Source organism: Etheostoma cragini, chromosome 10 (assembly GCF_013103735.1).
Source record: "Etheostoma cragini isolate CJK2018 chromosome 10, CSU_Ecrag_1.0, whole genome shotgun sequence".
Lineage (NCBI taxonomy): Eukaryota > Metazoa > Chordata > Actinopteri > Perciformes > Percidae > Etheostoma > Etheostoma cragini.
This window is the reverse complement of record NC_048416.1, coordinates 14,207,763-14,231,538: the sequence shown is the minus strand read 5'-3', so window position 1 is coordinate 14,231,538 and position 23,776 is coordinate 14,207,763. Positions and strand designations below refer to the sequence as shown.

The 23,776-nt window shown below is 40.2% G+C and overlaps 1 long non-coding RNA gene across 1 annotated transcript; it reads left to right on the top strand.

Annotated features, from left to right (window-relative positions):
• The first annotated feature begins 631 nt into the window (after positions 1–631).
• LOC117951972 lies at positions 632–15,188 on the top strand. Its single transcript, XR_004658289.1, has 3 exons — positions 632–643; positions 4,750–4,756; positions 15,073–15,188. It is a non-coding gene; the product is annotated as an uncharacterized LOC117951972 (long non-coding RNA).
• Positions 15,189–23,776: the final 8,588 nt, after the last annotated feature.

Below are 23,776 nucleotides of genomic sequence, written 5' to 3'. Positions count from 1 at the left end.
TAACCTGCTGTAGGCTATGTGAAGCCACCTTTCAGTACACTTGTAAATCACATGATGCTTGATTTTACAACAGGCTCTGTGTGCCTGCTGCCTCACACTACAAACTGTAGATTATAATCACATATGTCTCAATATAAACTCAAACTTTTCTGTCGTCTATAGCCTTAATTTCCTCATTACACTGCAGGATGGCATTCATTTATATGTTAATTACTGCAGATAACATGGATTGTTTCAAGCTTTGTTGGTATGATGCTGGCAGGCAGGGGTAAAAGAAACGTATTTTTTGCATTTTCATGGTGCCGATACCGTGGGTGCACCTAAAATACTAGGCCACAGTAGGCTATATTTATTTAAAATTAAACATTGCAGTTGGTGCTAAGTGGAGCGTCCATCATATTGTGATTGGTGATGTCGCTATCAGTCCCCTGCTCCGTTGGTTATTAATTTCCCACGAAGCTGATCACGGTTACGTGTTAGTTAAACTTCTCATCTCCAATCCTAAATTGAAAGATAGGCTACTTTACGGCTTTACTATCGAGTTAATAGGCGTGTGTGTCATGTTGGCCGCTTCCTAAGCTTCTGAAATGCTGACTTTTTTTTACTTTTTTTGATTTTTTTAAACTTTTTTTTTTTAAAGGGAGTGTGCTCTTGAGCACCCACCAAGTAAAACGTAAATCGGCACCTATGCAAGAGACACAGGTACACATTTCTACATTTGAAAGTATTAATAAGCAGTAATTAGTAAACGCAGGATTGAACGTTTGACACAAATGAAACAGGTTTGTGCAACCTACAGGTGAAATTGTATCAAATGCTACAGACCCCATTTTTACAACTTTTTGCTGAATGTTGTTAACACTAGATTAAATTAATGAGATATGGCAATTAACTAAGAACTTGTTTGCCAAGTTCCGTCTTACTTATGTTTTTAAATGAATGTTTGATTTGGGTACATTTACAAAAACACCTTAGGTTGTTGTGGAGGAGTGAGGATTGGACCCAAATGCAGAGATGAGGACAGCAGGCAGGCAGGCGGGTGGTAACCAGGAGTTTATTGTCCAAAAAAACACAAAGGAAGCCTCAACGAAACAAACCACCCAGAATACAAGGCAAAAAGCAAACATCCAAAAAAAGACAAAAGCATATAATCACCAGGACCAGGGAAACAGGAACAAAATCGGGGACACTGCGACAAAGCGACGTACTGACAGGCGAACAAACCAGAATGATCTGACAAGAGACAAAGGAAACACTGGGGTTAAATACAAGAGGTAATGAGGTCATGAGGAACAGGTGAGACGTCAGGTGAATCACATTAGGGCGGGGCAGGACAATCAGACAAACAAAGTAAAGCTGGACTAGGAAAGACAAGACAGGAAGCTGACTGACAAAAAATAAAACAGGAAGTAGAACAAACAAGTACAGAGAAACACAAGACAGGACCAGCAACAAAAGACCAGAGAGAAAAACAGACAAAAACACAAGGAGGCCAATGAAAAAGGGAAAATGAACCCAACTAAAAACCCCAAACCACAACATTAGGTTGCATTTTGGTAAGAGTTAAAGTCAACAGAATATCATGTTTTAATGTTACTTTAGCGCCCCCTGTGTAAAGATGTGTATGATTTCAGTCTGCAGCTGTGAATGGGCTCGGCGAGAAAAGCAGGTAGTTGACTATATCTGGATATGCAACTGAAGGAAGAATCACCGGCTCGTCAGGGATCCAAGAAGAGTCAGCCAACTCGTAGGGATCTGCACCGCCAATAAACTGTAATTTCTCTAAATATTGCACCTATTCTTGTTCTAGTTCTTCCCTATATGTCTTTGCATCTTGGATGCTTTTCTGTTGTTTAGACATGACTACACACACTTAAAGTATCCAAAGTGCACAATACTCCACTGTACTCCGTTCAGTTGTTTACACCAAGTGCCTCCAATATGGCCGTGCATCCGGGTTACTGCCCAGAACATCACGTCGGTGAAAACCCTCTATTAAATACAAAAATGGTAGTTATTAAGTGATAGGCCTACCTCCCAAAAAAAGGTTTAGGGTTACCTACATATATTTACACATATATTTCACTAATCTTCACAAAATACAAAATGGCGGACGCAATCACACAATTAAAATGCACCACCCAGCAAGCACGCTCAGGGACCCGAATCAAACACACCCACATGTGCATTCTGGGCCTGGCTAGTATGCTAAATGCTAAGAGGCTTCTGTGTTCACTGAGGAACTCCTACCTTTCTGCAAAAATCCTCAGTCACAGTTATGATGACAGAGCCGCTCAACATGTTTGAAAACATTGAGCAGGCAGTGGGGACAGAGACTGGGACTGGTTATAGGCTGGTGGGACAGACATGCTGAGTGGACTGGTCCAATGAACTTTTGCATTGGGAATGAACGAGCAGGGAAGGAAGTTGGACCTGGAGCAGTTTGAGGAGGACAAGATTCGCATTCAGACAGGTGAGTAAAGTACATAGAAGGAGGTCCACTTTGCTCTCTTTTTGCTTTAATATATGTGTGCAGTTTTTGTGGCTGCAGTCACTATGGAGTTCATATTGAAATACATCTGTTGTCTGCCGTTGATTCTATAGGGTCAGGTTTGAGGGTGCAGAGGATAAACAATTTTGTACCCGCTCTGGTGTCCACAGCTCTTCATTATTTGGTCATTTTTGATCAATTATCTGAGTTGTGTCTCTTTTCCCATTAATTCTAGTGACGTTACACCGAGGAGGCGGTTGTATAATTGATAATCAGCTGTATGCACAGGCTGCAAAGTGTAGTCTATAGCTTTGTTGTTGGTTTGGACATAGGGTTATGTGGTATAATTGTACATATGGACATGTTACTGTTCTTTATCATGTAGCCCAAATGTGTTATTTATTTGAATAACTCATTTTACTTGAGTATAACATTCTAGTAATATTTCCAACCAATGTATTATACACACACACATTCTCCCTCTCTCTCTGACAGAGAGGCTATTTCTATCACTGTGATAGCCTCTCTGCTGGTCACTTTGTCAAATCTTTCTGCAGCAGAGTGATTTCGGGGGGAAATGGCTCTTAATTTAGTCATTTTGACAACCTGAGCTGAATATTAATGATACATCTGTTAAAATGGGAAGCCTTTGACGAAGTGCTTCCAAATTCCTGGAAAATTACTCTAGATATAATTGCTTTGCTCATTGCCGGACACTGAAATGAACAAATATTTGCTTTCTGATACAAAATTGGTGTCACTGTAAAGCAGACACAACATCAGGCAATGTTTTACCTTCAAAGCCGACTGCTGGTTGGTTATCCCAGCTGTCTGCTTTCTGGGTATAGGTCTGTTTCTGCTCCACTGTTGCTGTAGATGTTGAGTAGAGAAAGAGAGCGCTAAACTAAAGGAGAGACTGGAAAGCAAAGATGAAGCTGAGTGGAAGCAACTCTAAGAAGAGCCAGAGGCATGTGTCTCAATTTCACACCGCTGTCGTCCTTAGTGGGAGGGCTGATGATCACACACTCAACTGTCTATCTCAGTGTGTGTGGTTCTGCACACCTACCTCTACCAACCCTGCAGGCACAGACGTTTGCTATCTATAGAAAGACTGTTTGCTCTTTAATCCAGGCTCAGTGGAGACTTGTGCTCTGAATGACAATAATAAAAAGATTCACAATACTAAAAAGATTCACAGAGCAATTGTTTGCTTCCTTCTCTGGATAGTCATTGGAATTCCAGAGAAGGGCGCAGAAGCGTTTTAGGGCATGCAATAAAAAGACCAATAGTCCATCTGTCACACATAATTCCCAAACTATTATGAATCCTTCCATGAGCAAATATCCAGGTATAAACCAGAGACTTGTCTTCTAAAAGATGTGGTTATGAGTGCAGGGAGACCACAAAGCAGAGATTTAATAGGCAGAGTCTGTTCTTTTAATGTACCTGCTGCTGCATGAGCCTATTCATCAGATGCTCTTTAAATTCTCTCTCACAATGACAGGAAATAGGCTCATTCAAGCTTACAGGGTATCCATATAAAATCAAATTATTGAATATAATGCTTTCCTTCTCTTCCTGCTCTATCTCCGTCTGTCTCGTTTGGACACACTAGTTCCCACAGTACCTGCTCTCTTCTCACCAATTTTTCTCTTTCTTGTCCTCCTAACCAGGATGTTTCTTTTTTTTTCTTTTTTTTTTAAAGATTTCTGAGATTTGGTTCCCCTCAGAATATGTGTCAAGCAGAACAATTGAAATATGTTTTCTGTTTGCATCAGTGACAACAAATTAAAAGGGTGGTAATTTGCCCTCTGTATAAAGGGTTATGTTAGAATATCTCGGATGTGTAGCTCAAGAATAAAGAGAAGTGACCTAAGTGATCTATTTTTAGATTGAAAACAATGTTTAACGGCATGACGGGCATTCACATCTGATCTATGCCATTTCTCCTCTCCGTATTGATTTATGAGGTATTATTACATGCTGAATGGATACAAGGCCACATCATTCACACTGCTCTCTGAAAGGTATCCCTATCCCAGCCATCACAGCCTTCTTACATGACAATCAAGACACTTTAATGTAACAGTTGTCTCGCCTGCTCTCTTCGTCCTTTGCTCTTGCTTAACCGCCATTCCTCTGTCCATAACTCTGTCCCATTGGCCGTGTTTTACTGCAGACAGTTTAACTTTGCATAGCAGGAAAAGCATAGGTGTAACTAATAACCTTAACAATGACACCCTTGTCTTGTGTGACAGTGAGCCAGTGTGCACAATACCAGGATTCTGGTACTGAAACAGCTATATGGAATTCAGCGGTTATTATTTTACACCTGTCCTTTTCTCCCTTCTGTCCCCCTGCTATGTCAAAATGTCTCTGGGATCAAGGCATATTCCACAATATAAATACACAATGTACTCTAAAGTACATTGTACAAGTTTTTTTAGCGTACTCTTTTTTTTTTCGCGCTTGAGGTGGGTCACCTCTGTTTTATCACAACTGGTTTCATTCTCAAGCAGCTGTGAACAGGGCCCTAGTTTTAATAGTTTAAAGCAGGGCCTCATATGTCCTTGTGTGACAATGGTGACCATCAACAACACTGCCAAATACACACATACACAAACATAACATACTTGAGCATATTTTGTTGTATGCAAAACCTGCTTAGATGTGATATGTTGTTTGGAACCGGATCACAGCTCAGGCATCATCAGCTGGTTTTTCCCACCTGTGAACACCAGACCCAACTGGTAGAGAACCAGTCTGTCATCTCAATAGCCTACTTAAGGACATCTTGAAGCGTGGAGAGAGTCTAGTGTTGATAGTATGACTTGTACTTTGTGCGTAGAAAATCAGTATGTACATACAACTATGTTTACAGTAAATATAGAGAGTCGAGTTTTGAACACAAATTTGATCTGCAGAATCTACAGTTTAGAGTGGAAAATAAGGTTCATTATTTCAGCTTTTACTAGGCACCTCTATTTTGTCTTGTTTCGCCATATATTGTGAATACTAATGTGTATATACACATATTTATACCATGTTTTTTTTATTTGCATTACTTTCTCGTCTCATTTCTGTTTGTTTTCCAATTTCAAACTTTCTTTCTGTTTTTTTTATCCTCCTACATTTCCCCTCTTAGAGTGTTGGATACATAGCAATACAGTCCTCCTATCGCTAAAAATAAATAAATATGTAAAGCAAATTTTATATTATAGAGAAATAATAAATGAATTAATTTATTATTATTTGATCGTAATATTTTTATTCCTGTGTTATACTATGTATTTAAATCTTCCCCCCCCCAGCCACTTGCTGAAGGCACTGAGGTGTTCTTGTAATCATTAACCACGTGTCAGAGCAAACCATGATTGCTGAAGTAGCTGGAGGCGTTATTTGTACCGGAGCTTCTCGTTGTTTACCGAATTCTTTTTTCTGCACAAGCTTGGTCTTTTTTTTCACATTTGCGGAGAGGTATCCTCTTACCTTTTGGTTTGTGTAATTGTAGGTTTCATAAGATGCCTCATTAAAGGAGAAGCAATACCCAGTCTCACACACTCATAATGACTTTTCCCATGGATCTTATTAGGTCTCCTATTCAGGAAATCAATTAGTACCCAGAGAAGTATTACAGTTACAGCGGTTAAAGATGAGATTCATTATTAGTCATTATTTAACCATTAGATCCACATTGAGACAGACAATGAGTAAAGGAGACAACAAGCCAGCCACAGAACCACAGATAGAGAAAGAGAAGAAAGACAGGCAGAGGAGATGAAGGAAAGCTACAAAGTGCTGTCAGAGCGAGAGAACTCTAAATTGGCCTTTTAAAGAGAGCGGGACACCGATGATGAGAAAGGACAGAGAGGGTGAAAACAGAGTATGTGAGCCAGGTCACTCAAAAGGTTCCTGTCACGTTGGAAAGCGCCACAGTCTACAGTGCCCATCTCCAAAGGTAAATCTTGTTCGAAAGAGCTATCATTTTAGACAGTTTGACTCCTTAAACCATGATTCATAGCTCTTATTTCCAAGAAATCAAATTCAATAGAGCACATATTGGTATGTGCTCTGTATGAGAATGTTTTCAGAGCTTTTCTAAAGGCCTGTGATGTGATTTGGCCTGTCTCCTATCCATAGTATTTTACAGACAAAAGAGGAGCCAACGCCAGCCCTCCTCTTCCTCCTTCCTCCCCCGCTGCCGGTAGTCATTTCTCAACTATCCATTAACTGTGCCAAATATATGCCTTAAGGAGGAAAGGAAAAGGTTTCTCACTCTGTTAAAGGGATTTTCTGAGAGACGGAAGGACATGGAGAGAGGCAGAGAGGAAGAGTTAGGTAACAATAAATGGGCGATGGAGGAGAGGGTGAGGGATTGAGAGAGGGATGGGGGAGGAAGAAATGGCTTAGATAGGAGAGAAACAGGAGGAGGAGGTGGATGGATGGAATTCAGCTTTGTAAAAACACAATGTAAAAAATATCCTGCGACCTACTTTCGAACATGTCAGTCATCACGTTCCTCTTGGCTATTTCCCTGTCGCTGGTCACTCATTTACTCTCTGTATAGCCTCTTATTCACTATGCATGGGATAGGGCCATCAGTCAGAGCACAAAGCATTGAGCACTGCACTGAATGAGATACGCTATTGTTATTCTTCCACAGGAGACTACAATGGAATTATTATAGGGAGATGATCTTTTCAAGCTAGCCTCTGTGCTAGAACAGGATCTTTTTTGTTTTTTAGTTTTTCTGAAAAGCTGAAACATGATGGTCAGTGGTTTGTCCACATATTGAAGCTAAATGGGTATAAACTACAGAACTTGAAAATCAATGTTGACCATTTTAACCAAGATAAAGCAACAATTATTGTTAGCATTCTACTTCGCTTAGGATGAGGTTTCCCCTAGGACAGAGGCTCAGCTGTAGTTGAATCCCAACAAAATAACTGTTGCCTCATCTTGGTTGTACAATATTCTGGTCATGTTGAACTCTCGGAAACGATGGACACTGATGTCTTTCAGAATATGGACAGAAAACTCCAGTATTATGTCTTTCAGAAATGGCAATGAAAGAAATCCTCCATGAGAAAGTACATAGATAGAGTAGATAGATTTACTGGACTCTATGTTCTGTATATTTTAGCACCTGTTAATGTTAAACTTTAATGTTGGATAAAGGAACTTGCTCCAATTCAGATAAACCCCAAAGATGTTGGATGGGGGTGAGATCTGGGCTCTGCGCATGCCAGGCATGTTCTTTCACAAAAAATAAAACTTTCGCCCATTTCTTAATGGACCCTGCTTTGTACACGGGGACAAAATTATGTTAAAAACAGAATGGAGCCTGTAGCAACCTCGAAGTTCAATGTACACTACAATACTTCTATCAAAATAGCATTAATATTTTCCTTAATTGGAAGTACATTACCTATCGGAGACTATAAAAAACAGCTGTAGACTAAAAATACACAAAAGTATGTGGACAAGTCAGTAGGTCATTCTTAGTGGTACATGAAAAGCTATATACTGTATACTAAGGATAGAACTATTATTGGCCAATTACCAGGCCGCTTTCTTTCTGTGTTTTATTTTCCTGACAACCAATCAAGTTAATAAATTTAAAAAGTTTGCTACTTCTGGATCTGTCCCTGTGCTTCGGTTTCATTCACCACAGAGTCTGACTTAATGTCCCACCCGCAATACTATCCGACTATCTTTTACATTATTAAAAGATAGTGGGATAGTGAGTATTATGTTGAAAGTTTCTAATTTATTAATTCATTGCTTAAAGCATTCAAGTAAGGTTTAGTGTCGGAGTTTGTAACAATCCAAAAATCTTAATTTTGATTTTCAAGATTTTCATTTTAACTGCATATGCATATGCATTCCAAATGTTGTTTATTGGTTTTATTAACTACTAAAAATTGATATTGGCCTTGATCAGTTGATCCTTAATATATACTTTTTATACACATATATATATATATATATATATATATATATATATATATATATATATATATACGTATACATACACCCCTTAATTTAAAGTACTAGACTCTACCTGAAGTAACCTATATTAATATTACATTGTGTCACGTTTGGCACAATTGTTTGCCTTTGCTCTATTTACTGTATTACCTTGTGAGAAGGTTGCACAAGATTGTAGGGTTGCCATGTCTTCGTTAATTTCTCTGGCTTTCCTCTTTCTTGGTGTAACTGTATTACTGACCTGAAATATTGTGGTGGTGGCGATGCGCTTGTTAGGGGGCACTCATCTTCAGGGAGACATAAATATTAAAAAAATTCTCCCCCAGAAGCACAGAGAGAATTTATTGATCACTCATGCATCATAAACTGGGCTGGATGCACACCAGACCATGCCACACAGTTCTCTGTGTAATTTTTTTCAGCTCAATCTGCCATCACTCCTGGGACAGAGCAGAGGTTCACTACCTAACACTGTCTAATGGAAGGCACGCACACACACACACACACACATACACACATCACACTGTGTATCACCTCATTCCTATCACTACGACACAGTCCCAGTTTGATACTGCAGAAATATATCCCTCTGTCTGTAAAGTATAAGACCACATTCTGCAGCATCTGTGTGTTGTGAGGGAGGGCGTTCTGCTGGTAGACAGCCAGAGTCAGGCGGTTGGGAATGGCCTGGATTTAGATGTAGATCTGCGTTCAGACCCTGGACGCAGTCTGTCTGCCTCTCTGGCCCCCAGTGCTTTCAACCTCCTCTAACCTCCTAGACTGAGGTAATGGATGAGTTTAATGCTTTTAGGTTTCCTTAGCGTTTTGGTTTTTGTCTATTTTCCCTCAATAACCTTTAAAAACATTTCCTCTGGTCAAGCTTATTGACCGCCCGTGGTCTTGAAAGCCCGGCTTTCTAACAAATACACGATGCTTTCAAATTGACCATTAAGTGGGTTTGAAAGCGTAATGTGCAATAAAAGGGTTTATTAACCCAAAATGACGGCTTCAAGCTCTGTCGCAGCCAAGGTTGCTATGACGACATAGCTGAAGACCTGAAGAAAGAAAAAGAAATAAATGACATATGTTGCTAGAGAAAACATTGCAGATATGTTCATTGGGAAAATGTTGTTGCTACATAATACAGGCAGCATTACACTTCCGATAAAATGTGTTTATCGGTGAATGCGTATGAATGGTATTATTTTGTCAATAGAGTCTGGTGGTTTTGAGGAGAGCATAGAATGGCTTCAGTTCCCCAATCCACGTGTTAAAAGCTGGGTTGCCTGACTGCAAGGTCAAGGTCATGGTGAATGTTTTTTTTAAATTTAGCAAACTGACATTGTTTTATGGTTTTTATTAGGTAATTAATAGCTAAAATGATTAGCTACTGCCCCGGTCCATAGCAGCACATTGCTTAGCTTTTGTGTATAGATTATAAGCTGACTGTGTACAAGCACCTCATACAAGTCCACTTAAAAAAAAAATCCAAACTATCCCTTTAAGTTTTCCAGAAGTGTGTAAAGACACAGCACATGATCCCTGATCAGATAACTTTAAGATGTCCATTTTAAAACCTATCACTGAGAGTTATGTAGTCTGAGTTTTGCATTTTATAAATACATTTTGGGGAGTAAAACAATTATCACATGAATAAATTAATAAAGAAATCCTAGGACCATCAATTTAAACTTTATTTACACGTTTTTTTAAGTCCCTCTTTTGGACTTGTTAGAGGCAATTTTCTACAACCTCCATAACTTACAGACGTATTCGTAAACGCAGCCTCACTGATAAATGATCAAGTCCGATTTTTAATTGGATCCACATGACCGGAGAACAATACAACAACAACAACAACAACAAGTTCTGTCTGCTTTGTCAGTGTCACATGTTCCTTTGATGAATGGTGCTCACAAGTGAAATTTTCAGTGCACATTGTGCAAGTCTCATGGATATCAATCATGACTTGTGATAACAGATTTCTCTTGAATGTATTCTCAGTGAAAATGCTGGATATTTAGTTTCCAGATAAATCCTTCACCTAACATTGGGTTTCTTTTGAGCCCTTGCTCTTGAGCCATCCAGCTTCTGTAAGTCAATCCTGTTTAAGGTTGAGAATCGAAACCCGGTGCCAATACTAAACAACAGGTATCTACCGGACCAAATGACAATGCAGATTTCGGTGCTTCATTTCGGTGCCACTTAAATAACTGTGGTTCTCTGGTGCTAAAAACAAACATCAGAAGCAACAGAAGCATCAATGCACATGACGCAAGTTAATACTACACTTGGCAGCAGGTAACGTTAGCCTACCGTTAGCTAGCAGCTAGCTTAAACGGTTAAAATGCTGACAGGTAAACAGTCTAATGTGTAGCCGCTTTTTTCCTTCAAGGGCGTGCAACAGTCTGCAGCTAAAAAAACAGTGTAGCCTAGCTGCAGTTTAACAGCAATTCACTTGTGAAAAAGTTATTTTTATATTCATGTTTTTATTAAATTATTTAAATTCGACCATAGGGCCTTAGTTATAAACAAGCCATTCTTTAATGTCACCTGCTGTTAGTATCATGCACTGTTTAGGCCAGAGTTGTACCAGAGCCTTTTTAAAAGTATCATCTTAGCACCGGTAGGCCTATCAGGAAAAAGAAAACAATATCCAACCCTAATTCTGTGGTAGTTGATTGTTGCCCTGTTAGAAAGTCTAATAAGCATTTAGTGTGTTTGGAAAAATGCCCTTTGACAGTGCTTAATGACTTGGGGCTATTTATACGTACAGTACATGTCAGCTTTAGCATGTGAGCTAATTTAGAAACTGTCACACTGGCAATTCTATTGACTGTCACCCACTGCAATTAGCTATTAAAATGCTAATGTTATGGATAGATTGGATTGGCATTTTATTTTTGGTCAGCTTTAGCATCCCTATTAATGCCCCACCAGACAGAGGCATTGCTGTAGTTCAGTTTAAAAGCCAAAACACCATTGATGGAGGATAAATGAGGAAGATCCAAGCTGCCTCTCATTTATATGACAAGACTAAAGACATTGTTCCCTGCAGGCAAAGCCGTCTCTTACCCACTCTGAAGCAGACTAATCTACTAAAGGTCCTTCTAAATAGTTCAGAAAGCATTTAGTGTGAAAAACACATTTACTCCAGCAACAGAAGATTGTTCTGTACCTGTCCTGCAGTACCTGAGGCATTGTGTGTTTGTTAGTACTTCTATCTTTATGAGAAGTAATTTCAATTTTAGAAAGAGATGACATGTTGGCTTTTCTTACATCAACAAAGGGGCATTAATGGGGTAATTTAGGTGATTTAGGATTGCATTGTCATAAATTTTGCGGAGTAACAAGAGACTTCAAAGTTTTTAAAATGGTCATAATCCCAGCAGCAGAGGCCGAGGTATCGTGGTTAGTAGTCGCCTAGTTTATTTTCGTTTTCATCTTTGCCTCCATGCCTGGTTAACTCCATACCCCCAGTTTGTAACGTAGATTTTTCAAGCTTCCATTGCAGGTAGCACAATCTGAGATAACCATTAATTTATGATGTATGACCATAAATTAAATTTAGAACCACAGAGGAAATTATACAACTGCTTTTACAGGCTGAGCAGTACCACCCAGGACGAGTATACTGACCTTTTCCGTGTAAAACCAATGGAGTTGAAAGGCCAATGAGAGTGATGTTAGGTCATAAGAAAATTGCAGTTTTATTGTATTAATATTCATACAATAAATGTTTTAGATAATACACACTGCACTTCACAGCAGATGATTGTACGTGGTGAAAGCATTAACTGAAAATGATCAGTTTTATTGAACATTGCAAGTCCTCCTCCCATGAAGGCCGCCATGTTCACAGCCTGTTCACACCAACTCTCAATGTACATGAGATACATAATGTCCAGTCCCTGTAAAAAATCGCCTGCCCTATTCTCGAGAAATAGAAGCTCAGCGATTCAAGTCTGGAAGGTCACTGTTCAAAATTCACTGATATGACAGATACAATAGGATATGAAAGAGAACAATCTGAAATAAGGACAAAAAGTTAAAGACCCCTAATTATGTCATAGTTAAATAAAAATTTTAATTTGATTTGTTTAATGTAATTTTATTTCACTACAATGGTCATTATGCTCACGATGATGTAATTTGCGGTAGTGCTTCTTAGGCCAAAAGGTTAGGGAATATGAAAGTGTGTGTGTGTGTGTGTGTGTGTTTGTGCGCGCCCACAGGAAATGTCAACATAATGAACTACAGTCCGATGATGACAAATTGGAGAGCAGAAACACACCCCTCTGCAAAATAAGATTAGTGAAGCATTAGGGGTGATGTCACTTCTAAAGAGTGTGTGCAGTCATTATTGGTACTTCTCAGTAAACGTAACCATTGCTAGTATAACAAGAAATGATTCACACATAGATTTATTTTCAAAAATATGATATACTCATTTGAACTGATTTGTATAAGTCAGTGGAAGTCATTTAAGTGTTTGGGAGGTATTGTGATACACATAAACAAATGACTAAATGTAAACAACAATACATGCTGCATATACAATTTAATAGATACAGGGCTACACTTTTTATACTGAATTTAAACACTCTTCACTCATAGTTATAGTAAAACAACCCTGATAAAATATTTATGGTCCACATATATTATACATACATTTTAAGTTGGTCACATCGTCTCATTTACAGTAACTTTGTGCCATTGGTAACAAAATGTCTTGCTGAAGCTGCAGTCTGTTACATTTTCTTTCCATAAATATATTTTTCAGTTTGTGATAGTGCAGGAAATGTTCCCCACACACACTCAGCAATATTTTTGGCGGATAAGTCTCTAATCTGTTTATATTGTGTTCAGAAGAAATGAGAACAAAGTGAGTCTCAGTTTTCACTTCCTCACTCTTTGTCCAGCCAGGATTGTTTTTTTGTGCTGTCCTGTTTTAATGGCCAGACTGTGGTCACACACCCTCTATGCTCTCTCTCTCTCTCTCTCTCTCTCTCTCTCTCTCTCTCTCTCTCTCTCCTACACTAGATCATGTAATGAATCACACAGGAACACAATCACTCTAAAACACAGACCATAAATCTCTCTCTCTCCCTCTCTTTCTCTCTCTCTCCCTCTCAAACATGCACACAGGAGGTTTTTTTGTTAAACTCGGGCTGCTCGAAGGCTTTCTCCACTCAACAATTGTCATTGCAGCCTCCAGGCTGCAGAGCTCCTTCTATACTGTACATCAAAGACACTGTCAGGTTGGAAGAGGACATTTGTGTACAACAGCTGCTCCGTTGTGTGTGTGTTTTTTTTTCTATGTGCAGATGTTACTATCTGCCTTACTACAAGGGGCCCACATGAGTGTTGTTGTTCATGTGAATTAGAGCCCACTTATAGGAATGGCTTCATGATTGAGCAGAGAGAGATGGAGAACAAGGGGACAGGGGCTAGTTAATCACTTGCTGATGTGGGACCTTGTGTAGGGAGCTGAATATAGTGGAGACTAATCTTTCACCCTAATACAACTACTAGCTGTCTCCCAAGCCCCCGCAATGAAGACCGATGATAGTGAACGGCTATGATCAGTGGGAGCGGGAATTTAGTGTGTAAGAGAGTGTGAGAGAGAGAGAGAGAGAGAGAGAGAGTGTGCTCATGTGTGGGTTCTGGCTGCAGAGCATTGATAGAGAAGAGAGAGCCATGCTGTTTTCACAGGCCATTTCCCCCAGGCTTTCTGCCTGCACAGTCGGGGCCTACAGACACACTGCAATGTTAGAGGCAACGATTCACATAGCTTAAAATAATAAGTAATAGATGGAGGAAACCATGTGTCTGTGGTAGAGGACTGCTGATGAATTCACAAATTCAGACTGTGTCTCTCAGTGTCATTGCCATCACATTTTTTACAGACTGGTGCCCATGCATGGTCCCCTGAGGATTAAGCTTATTGATTTGAGTGATTTGTTATTCCTGTAGTGCCAACAGCAGGTTGACATTTTAGTTTCAGAGCATTTGGTGCAGGAATTTCTGGCTGGATCTCATTTCCCTTAACCGTCATATTGTCCTTGGTTCAAATTGACCCATTTTCCTACATCAATGTTTAACTACCCAAAAGATCTTTAACTACCCAAATAACATGATTGCTTTTTGGCAAATATCTACTTTCATTCATTTTGGGTTGTCTTGTCAATTTAATAGCATTTGAAAAAAACTTATTGAGTGAAAGTTGTCATAATCCAGCCTGTGATTATCCATCATTCCTTTAATTTTAGTCAAAATAGTTCATAATTTCTGCTTGTCTAACTCAAACATGAGATATAAGTTCCTATAAATGCGGTTTGTTGACCATAAATTCCAAAGATAACTGTATAACTAAGGTTAATAAGTTGGTGTTATGTAGCGTTGAAAACGTCAAAAAAGAATGACAAACACTGAAAAAAAAGCATAAAATCTGTTGGAAAAAAGGGACAACAAAAGTTAAAAACATTGATAACAAGTGTCAACATAAGACAACACAAGGGTTAAATTGCATACACTGTTCCTCCACTTGCTTCCCTTCAACGCATCTTAGTCCATCCTTAGTCCATTAGACCTTTCCTCTGAAACTTCACGTGAATTTGTCAGCTGTATGAGCGGAGTTAGCACTGGCTTTCAGCTGCATGGCTTCCGGGAAGACTGCTCTCATGTATCCTCGCTTAGCTCCTCAGAGATCATTCCTAGATGCTCGCTCCAGGAGAAGAATAAGAGCGTTGAGACAACCTTCCCAAAGGAGATCCATGACAACTTGCGGTTCAACCGTGGAGCTAGGAGATATCAAATTAAGGAAGTGAGATTCCGCCCATGTCGACCACAGCATTAATGATAACAACTTTGGTTATTCCCTCAAATCCTTCTCTAGTGCCATTGTCAGGTCAACATGTTGTGAGGTTTTGGACAACCTCACAAAGCTGCTAACATGGCTACTCTTAACCTTGTTTTTTCAGGATGACTTTGCACAGGCTTTGCCAACATCCCACAATTGTCATCATGATCCACAGTCTTTCAAGTATCAATAGCTGCATGAAAAGCACAAAAGCTAAAAGGTCATCCTCGTTTTCTTTGTGTTGCAGATTCATACACAACACAAGGCCTCTGAGTAAAAAGTGAGTGCATGACCACATTGTCAACATGACTCATCCCCTTGCTTGTGCAACAACTAAGAACTTTGTAACTTGTATCAGTCTTTCTCTGCATCATAACACAATAGTCCTCCTTGTAAATACAATGTAATGCGCTTGAGGAATTATGAGTCTGATTGTGGCAGCGCTCTAAGCTCTTTTATAAATGCAAACCAAGGCCTTGGCAAAGATTCACACCGGCCATCTGGGTACATGTGAGGTGCAGCTGATGCCACATTACCAGTCTTTCTCTCATTAACAAGAAATGTATTTACTAGTCAGTAACAGGCCTGTACGATTAATCTTCTTCGCCATGATTTAATTTTGTCTTCAATTCTTATTGAATTTCACGAGCCAAATGCATCACAAACACTACCTCTTTTTTCTACGAGTTTTAAACATATACTGTATAAAATAGGTTTTAAAGCGCTTCTGTATTTGTTCCCTTTTATTTTCCTCATGCTCTCTTTGTGATGCAATAAAACAGTGAGAGATTATCAGCCTCCCCCTCCTAACGGGTGTTTAATTCCCCCGAGGGAAAAACATGTATGACACAAAACAGGAGGTTAGGTAGTTATGCAATGAATGGAATGTCGAATAGGGAGATGCCCTTTTTAAATGCTCCCTCTGCTCTCCGCACCTGAGGGACATTTTAGAAGCCTGAATCTGCTGACTCATTAATGCAAGGAAGAAAAAACTGCTTAGCAAACACTCTGTGGGACTCTGTGGCTACTTGTGCATGCACACACTCATGCACAAGCATAAACGCACACAAACACACACATTTTAACCATTTATTTATGTCCACATGAAGGAAATGATACAGGGACACGAATATTTCTTTGGGGTGGCAGTAGCTCAGTCCGTAGGGCATTGGGTTGGGAACTGGAGGATCGCTGGTTTAAGACCCCACACGGACCAAAGTATGAAGTGTGGATTGGTAGCTAAAGAGATGCCACTTCATCTCCAGGGCACTGCCAGGTGTTCTTGAGCAAGGCGCCGCACTCCCCGCCCCCCAACTGCTCAGGGTGCTGGCAGCCCACCCACTCTGACATTTCTTCATTTGTGCATGAATAGGTCCTGAGCATGTGTGTGTATGTCATGCCTGTGTGTAGTTATCACTAACAGAACAGAGTGTCAATTGTAATTTCCCCATGGGATCAATAAACAATATAAGTTATTATAAGAGATGCAGTACAATACATATGCAAACCCATGGAGCAGTGGCATGCAGCAGGTCTCCACATAAGTGGCTGCTGCCAATAATAGCAGATATGGCACAGTACTTTGCAAGCTGTTTAGCCCTCTTTCTGGCCATGCCAAGTTGTTGCAGTACCAACAAGTGTGTGTGTGTGTGTGTGTGTGTGTGTGTGTGTGTGTGTGTGTGTGTGTGTGTGTGTGTGTGTGTGTGTGTGTGTGTGTGTGTGTGTGTGTGTGTGTGTGTGTGTGTGTGTGTGTGTGTGTGTGTGTGTGTGTGTGTGTGTGTGTGTGTGTGTTGTGTCTTTAGTTGACCAAATATGTAAACGAGTAGTGTGCACCTATAGCCTAGCTCTGAGATGGTGTTCAGGAGTAGTTGGTATTTAACTACCTTGAAGTAGAAAGCCTCCTCCATGCTGGAACCGAAAGTGCAGCCAATATGTACACCTCACTGGACTCCTTGTTAATAACAACATCATCTGGCATAACCAAGTGTAAAAAAAAAAGGTACTAGGGTTACTATTGCAGTGCTGAAAAATTGATGATTTTACATGAGAATGTTTGGACATTCTTACTGAGGGTGGAAAATGATTATGACATGCACGTGCTATGTATGTTCCTTTTGTAGGCATGGCAGCCATTTACGATTTGTGACACTGTTTCAGAGACATGTTTTGAGGTGTGATGCAAACAACAAGGGACCTGAGTTTGGGGAACCACACACACACACACACACACACACACACACACTTTCTGCTAGTAAATCCCCCAGCTCTGTCTTCCCCAGCCTCAAATCAAATTGAGCCACCACAGCAGTGAACACCACAAAAAAACAATGTAGCTTCCAGTAAGACGTGGAAGTGGTGAACAGTCGTCAGATAACTGTGGCTGGAACATTAATAGAGAATCTGACACCTCGCGTTTGTACAGACTCTCCAGGAATACACACTGATAGATGTACTTGAGACAAAGCGAGAATGGGAGGTTGGTAATGACAGAAACGCACAGATTTAAATATGCACACGTGTGCTCATACGTGCAGTGTAATATGTAGCATCTCAAAAACCCATGCACAGATAAGCACACATGCGTAAATGTAGGGGATTCTGTGGAGAAGCAGCTGCGCACGATATCACTCCTCTTATCACCCCACCCCCAATGACCAAGCTCACACATGCCAGCATGAGTGGATTTGAATAGGATTTTGGATAAGCTGCCCTGACTGATTGGTGTGGTTGTGTGGGTAGTAGTGGGCACAACATCTTTAAGACGTTTTGTTTAGTGATGAGGTAGGCATGAAAACAAATCCCTGGGATGAGGAGTATACGCCTTTTGTGCTTCATCCATACACATATGTTTTCTATAGAACTATGACAGCAACGCTGTTATGTAATCAGCTGTGTATTGAAGCGTTTAGTTTTTAGCTGGCTGTAAGGAAGCACTGTTCCTCACGCACTGGGCCTACACACTCTGACTCACCAAGAGCCCCACGCCGATTCGCCAGCATCATGGATCTTGACGATCATCACTGCAAAACCTAAGTGGCGAGGCTTTGTTCTCTATTTTGTGACTTTTTAAAAATACTGTTAATGGGAATGTTCACAGTAAATCCTGGCACAATTAGAAAGGACTAAAAAGAATTGTATTGCAACATTGGTTATTTTCAGCTTTGCACCATAGTAACCACTCTGGTCTCGGCAGAGAGATGGGCCATAGTTGAAGTCTGAGTGGAAATGACACAAGCAAATGCGCCAAGCTGGGATGAATTCTGGACCTTTTTAATGGAATTTTCTTTTCTTGGCCTGTGTTCATTTGCATTTCAAACTGTCCTCAGGATATGGAGTTTCCAATGGTAACTTATGTTGAATAAGAAAACAGCAGCAATACAGAGTACATCCTATATTATACTAAGCAGTGTCACGCATCTGCCACAATTCTATACATGAGAAAAGGTCTAACCGTGTGCAGCACAAACCGTCTAATTAAATGACAAAAATATGTTAATAAACCAATCAAAATGTAGCAGCACTAAATTAAAATGAATTATTGTGAGGCAAAAACTTTGGCACTTTGAGGGTGATGTAAATGGATTTTTCTGCTTCATTATGTTCAAACCCTTTGATATAAGATGAGTTTTTATCATAGCGATAAACAGTGAGAGTGGGGCGAGAGTGAGGTGAATATTTATCCTGGAGGAACATCTTTTATTGCTGTACAACTTGTTCCAGCATGCTAAACATCTCCACCCACACAGTATTGGGTGGGGTACATGTGGATGAACACACTAACAATATGAACACATGCACAAAGACACATATTTAAGCCCGCATCACAAATTTTGAAATGCGATTTTCTATTTCTCTATGGACCTCTCCGTGCCAGGCAAAATATCTTATTTTTTTCCTCCTCCTCAGCTCCTTATTATCTTTATCTTTACTACTGTTTTTTTTTCCTCAGTTCGCAGTTTGTTGGTTTTTGTTCTTTTCTTCACAAGAATTTCAAGTCTTCTCATGGCAAATTAGTAACATCAGTGCCTCTTTGGATAACATTAAACTGCATGTGTGATGTATGTATGTATGTGCACTGAAACAATAGTGTAAATGTGTATTATATATGTGACCAACTGCATTTTCTTCTTCAAAATTATTTTAGAAAAGCAGTCTTACAATCACAAACTGAGTCATCATGTGCAAAATAATCATGTACAATGCAAAAGTACTCCACTACAAGGTAAAGGCCTGCTTCCAGAATTTAAAGTAAAGTGAGTGTGCCTTAGCTGCCTTGCCTAAAGAGGTACTACCAGGAAAATATTCTTAAGGTTTTAAAAATAAAAATAGTATTTAGGTCACATGACCCTATAATATATTTTAACCACTTACTGTATACTGTTTGATAGTTTATGTTCAATGTTTCTAGGGAAGTAGAACTATAGAAGGTATCAAATGGAAATCTATTCAGGTAAAGGTCATCTTTAAATTGTACTTACGTAAAGGACTTGAGCAAATGCACTTAGTTACTCTCCATCACTAGAATAGATCCTTCATTATGCAATTTGACTGTACAGCTGTATTTGACAAAGAAATAGAAGAGAAAAGCAGTTGAAGCGGCCCATGTAGCATTAAATCAGGCTGGATGCAGAGCAGCTGGCTAATGGGTAACCACTTTGATAGCTGTCAATCTATGGGTGTCTAGAAAAAGACTATGCGCTGGTGGTAGGTAGATACCCAAGGAGCCTCACTTCCATTAAAGTAATAAGCGGGTAATCAGGATGGGGACATCGCCAACCCGCCTTGTTCCAGACCTCACGAAGACCTGTTGCTAGGAAACCCGACAGGGGGCCAGTGTAAGGACCATCAAAAACCAACAATCCTGATAATAAATTCCCTGTATCATGCAAGGCAAGGTGGGACTTTGAACTATTCCATTACATGTCTGCATCGTAATGTGATGGAACAGTTGCGAGGCTTTCTCCTCCGATAGGAAATAAGTTTTTTAGGGCAACGAGATGTTATTAAATTCAGCACGTAGAAGTTTTATTTGATCTAAAATGTATCTATTTCAATAAGCCAGGTTGAAGAAGCAATGAAAAGGGGAAGCAGCTATGAATAGCCTATGACTCATGCTGTGCTTTCTCGGTCTCTCCATAGGAGCATTCTCAATGCTATTGTACATCCCAGTAAGGATGGAGCAGCATGTTGGTAATTATGGAGAAGAGGGCAAAACATGGGTTAATTATCCCACATAATGAGACGAGATGTGTCTTCCTCACACAGTTTTCAATCCCTCCACCGTTCTCCCTCCCTGTTGTCCTTCCTCTTGCTCTCACTATACCTCTCCCCCTATCTGACCATTTGCATCCCTCTTGATTTGCCCTGTCTCTCAGACTCACACTAATTATTATACATTTGCTTTCCTAATTGCTGATTATGCTGTCTTTGCGAATCCTTCCCAGCGCTGTGGAGTGAAAAATCCTGCAGACCCGGAAGGCGACTGGCTGTACTGAGATCTGAGTAATAACAAGGACTAGGGAGCGAGAGGAAGATAGAGAGCAGCAGGTGTGCGATCGTAGAGGATGCAATGAAGCAAAAACAGAATAGTATCCTGGAAAAAAAATCGAGAAAGTGTTGTTTTCTTTAGGGCATGATTTACTTGATCGCCGACAGCAACAAAACACTAAGTCTGTGTGAAGTGTGTTACGTCAACTGGTTAAAAAGTGCATCTATGGGAAACCTGGATAAGTTGCCATGCAGAACCGCAGGGTACTCGGTATGTGTTGGGGCATGGTGGAGTTGACACACACACATTACATACACAAAATAACCCTAACTGAGACTGCACTGTCCGCAAGTCATACTGGAGCTGCCCCCTTATAGCTCCTCTCTGTGCATAATGTACCGTACTCAAAGGATCATAGTCGTACACCCACTCACTGCCCCTGAAGAGTTCTATGCATCAGTGATCTTCATGCTGCTGCAGACAGTTTTATAAAATAATCCACGGATTATGTATTCTCTGGTAATGTAAAGCGACAAATGTAATGGATGACAAGCTATAACCAACATAAGTGGGTCTCTACATCCTTTTGCTGAAGTAATGGCTTTAATGGACAGTCTTTTTCGCCTGTGTGGGCATGAAGATTGCTTGAATTTTCTGTGTCTAAATCGCTACTTTATTTTAGTTTCCGCTGTCAGGCCACATGCCATTTCTTCTCCTGCGTGCCTGTTCATGTGTAGGTAGGATCTGTATGGATGTGACACCATAATGCTAAGGCACTTTTTTTTTTTTTCTCGTACTAATGGTGTGGTGTCAGAATTAGTGATACATATGCTGCTGACTATACTACCAGGACCGTCACCAGGATGTGCGCAGCAAGAAATGTGCTTTGTGTGGTGAATTTCATGTTCAAAATATGACCCACAATCCCTCACCTTTGACAATGCGTTTTATCTTACTGTCACTGAATGCTGACAAAAGCCCCTAGGGTAGCAACTAGCACGTTGAAATATTGCTTGAACATGAGTGTCGCTGCCTTTTTATTTTTTCACGTTATCTTGTAAGTGTTGGGTGGCAGACACAAATTATTTCCGCAGATCATATTAAGCTCTCAATGATTACAGTTAGAGTAGGATATTTTTTATTTTGCAACAACTGATTGATTTTATTTTTCTATTGTCAAATTATTTTGTGCAGTGATTAAATTTGGCTTTATCACTATGGTTCTTTGAGGTTTCTCATAAACACTTTGAGCCTTATTGTTAAGACTATACACGTGCTCTGGTGTAGGAGTTAGCGGGTTTGTGTGTGTGTGTGTGTGTGTGTGTGCGTGTGTGTGCGCCACTGCCTTGTGGATCATTGTAACCACTAAAGCGCTCTCCTCATGCTGTAATATTCACTGTCTGAGCATCTGAAATGATGTTCATTATCTACCCGTAATTGAACATGTCACATACCTGCTGAACAAAATGGGCGGACTGCTGTCAAATGTGACAGGATGCAGCTGTGCATGCGTGTTTGTGTATGAGGTTGTAATGTGTGCCTGTGCTTGCCAAAAACGAGACGCTGTGTACACGTATCTAGCCCATCGTGACTAATCCAACAGTCACACTTGTCCACCTGGCACTTCCTTTATTACTACTGCAGATGGCTCAGCATCTCACCTTGTTCCCTTGTCTGCTTCTTCTCTCACATGTCTAGAGGCAGGTAACACACTCCCATCCAAATACCAACACACAGTTTAGAAATAAGCCACAAATATACCACCAACAATATGAAACAACCTAAAGGCGGTTTAGGAGAAGAGGAGATAAAATAGAAGAGACCATTTAATTTTTCTGGAGTTCCTGGGAGGAGGTGACTGACCTTTAAAGTGTTTTCGCTGTTGCATCCTGACCTAAACCGAGATGAAGATATGACGTCTTAGAGCTGCGACCTCAGAGGAACATGTACATATGATAAGAGCTTGATGAGCGCTATTTCTTTCAGTGTGTTTTTCAGTGTGTGTGTGTGTGCCTGCTTACGCCTTCCTGTAATCTTTGTTATCCATTCTTTAATAGTGTTGTGGTTTCATCGCCCTGTGGGAACTCACCTCTTTCTGTTCAGGAATCTAACGTGTTTATATGTTTATTTATTTTCAGAACATCAGCCTGCTTTAAAGATATTATTATTGCAAAAGAAAAATCTACAGAACATAGTGAGTTTTAGGGCTTCTCTTCTGTTGCTGTTGCAGAGATCTAGACAAAGAAGACAGAGCCTAATATGAAAAAGCTTTAATCCACGGACTACATATAGTACACTGTGACTAAATGTGTTTGTATAGTAAATGCTGGAATGTGCCAAAAAAACCAACTGATTTTCAGCAGCCAAAGTGTATCATATAAGATGCGTACATGCAGTACACTTATGCATGTATGCTGGTGTGTAGGAACAGCTGCTCTGTGGCCTTGTGTAAGACATCTACCCAGTGAGGTAACCCCCGGGAAGCTGATAGGCTCCACTGACTTTTTTGTGTGTGTGTTTGTTGTGTGTGCATTTTGTGGGTAAAGTCAGATGAGGTAATGTCACACTCCATTATTTTCAGAAAGCTCTCAAGTGTGTGTGTGTGTGTGTGTGTGTGTGTGTGTGTGTGTGTGTGTGTGTGTGTGTGTGTGTGTGTGTGTGTGTGTGTGTGTGTGTGTGTGTGTGTGTGTGTGTGTGTGTGTGTGTCTGTGTGTCTGTGTGTCTGTGTGTGTGTCTGTGTGTGTGTCTGTGTGTGTGTCTGTGGTCTCCAAGGAGGACCTGTCAGGATGGACTGGATGCCGGTGCCAGCATGGGGGCAAGGACTTCACACTGTTTAGATAACTGAAATGGAAGAAGAAAATTGGAGAGGGGGAGTAAGTTTAGGCCATATCTTTCTCTAAAGGTCCGTGTCATATCCTAGAAGCTCCACCGTCTACCTTCCCCA